This window comes from Phytophthora infestans, genomic scaffold, assembly GCF_000142945.1.
Source record: "Phytophthora infestans T30-4 supercont1.52 genomic scaffold, whole genome shotgun sequence".
Taxonomy (NCBI): domain Eukaryota; phylum Oomycota; class Peronosporomycetes; order Peronosporales; family Peronosporaceae; genus Phytophthora; species Phytophthora infestans.
This window is the reverse complement of record NW_003303707.1, coordinates 596,392-598,891: the sequence shown is the minus strand read 5'-3', so window position 1 is coordinate 598,891 and position 2,500 is coordinate 596,392. Positions and strand designations below refer to the sequence as shown.

The window sequence follows — 2,500 nt, the reverse complement described above, 5'->3', positions numbered from 1 at the left end:
CGGCTCCGCCGTGTGTTTTTACATATGTCTATGTCCCGTAGATAAAAAGTACATGTTGCAAAAAAAGTACATGTTGTACATAAATCTACCTTTAATATTCGGATTCCCCGTGAAAAACTACGCCTAGGCCGCAGGGTTACAAAGACGAGTCATTGCACTTATGCCCTTTTATAGACGCTTTTAGAAATCGGCCAAAACAGTATTTATTAATTTAGACAGTGTTCCGCTGACATGTCGCATACAGCGCGCGCTCCGCTTAAGTACGACACCAACTTGTCATATACATCATGCGTTTCCTCCCGTCACCTTTCATCACCTCCATATTCACACCCATGCGCCGTCACCTTCCTCGCGCCATCACCTTCACCATTTTCACCTCCATATCCGCGCTTCCTCCGCCGTCACCTTCCGCGTACGCGTCCATATTCGCTGCGTTTCCTCGCGCTTCCTGCCTGTTATTAATCCAAGCCAAAAACATCTCCAAACCCATACAATTAGAACAGCAAACAACTTCGCATTTTTTCACAAAGTCCTCAGCTTCATTTTGCATACTTTATCCTAGTCTAATTCACGCTATTCCGCTCTCTTTAACATACTTAAACTAAGTCTAATTCACGCTACTCTGCTCTCTCTAACATACTTAAACCAAGTCTAATTCGCGCTATTCTGCTCTCTTTAACATACTTAAACCAAGTCTAATTCACGCTACTCTGCTCTCTCTAACATACTTAAACCAAGTCTAATTCGCGCTATTCTGCTCTCTTTAACATACTTAAACCAAGTCTAATTCACGCTATTTCGCTCTCTTTTAACATACTTAAACCAAGTCTATTTCATGCTATTTCGCTCTCTTTTAACATAGTTAAACCAAGTCTATTTCATGCTATTCCGCTCTCTTTAACATACTTAAACCAAGTCTAATTCACGCTATTTCGCTATCTTTTAACATAGTTAAACCAAGTCTATTTCATGCTATTCCGCTCTCTTTAACATACTTAAACCAAGTCTAATTCACGCTATTTCGCTCTCTTTTAACATACTTAAACCAAGTCTATTTCATGCTATTCCGCTCTCTTTAACATAGTTAAACCAAGTCTATTTCATGCTATTCCGCTCTCTTTAACATAGTTAAACCAAGTCTAATTTACGCTATTTCGCTCTCTTTTAACATACTTAACCCAAGTCTATTTTATGCTATTCCGCTCTCTTTAACATAGTTAAACCAAGTCTAATTCATGCTATTCCGCTCTCTTTAACATAGTTAAACCCAAGTCTAATTCACGCTATTCGCTCTCTTTTAACATACTTAAACCAAGTCTAATTTTACGCCCTGCCGTCTAGCTTGCCCTGTTAAACCCCCATACTAAAATCTCCGATTTTGGCTCAGAAATCATTAGCGCTGGCACTTAGCGATTTTCACGCAAAGTGTTTCTCGCTTTCTGCCTGTTATAAACCCGATACTAAGGTCGCCGAATTTGGCTCGGAAAACAATAGCAGCGGCACTTAGCGATTTTTGCGAACAAACCTCACTAAGCCAAAACAAAGACTTTGACGATCTTAAGCTTAACAGTATTAACTCTCTACCAGCACTTTGACCGGTTACTTTCGCCGCCCCATAGCGAAAGTAAATCACTTTAACGCAGCCTTATTTCGACTGCTTAACTTTATAGTTTTAACATTGCGCGTTTGCAATTGGGGGGAGAAATGTTCATTTCTGAACAAATCAATAGAACAAGGGCTAAATCTCAGCAGATCGTAGTACAAGACTACTCTCATGCTTACAACACCCCGTTCTGTAGTTAAGTCGTCTACAAAGGATTTATCTTTCCCAATATTTGAAATTACAAATCAGCCTACTCTCCACCGCCAGTACTTGACAGGCAGCGGAGTGCGTTGCAATTGTATGATGTTGGGTGTCCAGAAGACACCTATCGCTATTCGCGGCACATCGGGAAAGGTGATTATCGTCTATTCCAGCATGGATTCTGACTTAGAGGCGTTCAGCCATAATCCTACAGATGGTAGCTTGGCGGCACTAGCTTTTCAGCTAACCGCAGTTACCAATTATCTGAACCAACGGTTCCTCTCGTACTGGGTTGGATTACTGTTTAGACAACGAACTCATCAGTAGGGTAAAACTAACCTGTCTCACGACGGTCTAAACCCAGCTCACGTTCCCTATTAGTGGGTGAACAATCCAACAATTGGCGAGTTCTACTTCGCAATGATAGGAAGAGCCGACATCGAAGAATCAAAAAGCAACGTCGCTATGGACGCTTGGCTGCCACAAGCCAGTTATCCCTGTGGTAACTTTTCTGACACCTCTAGCTTAAAATTCAAAAGAACTAAAGGATCGATAGGCCACGCTTTCACGGTTTGTATTCATACTGAAAATCAAAATCAAGTGAGCTTTTACCCTTTTGTTCTACATGAGATTTCTGTCTCATTGAGCTCACCTTAGGACACCTGGTGTTATTCATTTACAGATGTGCCGCCCCAG

At 41.4% G+C, this 2,500-nt stretch overlaps 1 non-coding gene across 1 annotated transcript in view; it reads right to left on the bottom strand.

Annotated features, from left to right (window-relative positions):
* Nucleotides 1-1,843: 1,843 nt before the first annotated feature.
* Nucleotides 1,844-2,500, bottom strand: part of PITG_33275 — a gene marked incomplete at both ends in the record, with an annotated part of 670 nt that continues 13 nt past the window's right edge. The window contains one exon of the ribosomal RNA XR_009934669.1: nt 1,844-2,500. This exon is cut by the window's right edge and continues 13 nt beyond it. This is a non-coding gene — a ribosomal RNA (28S ribosomal RNA).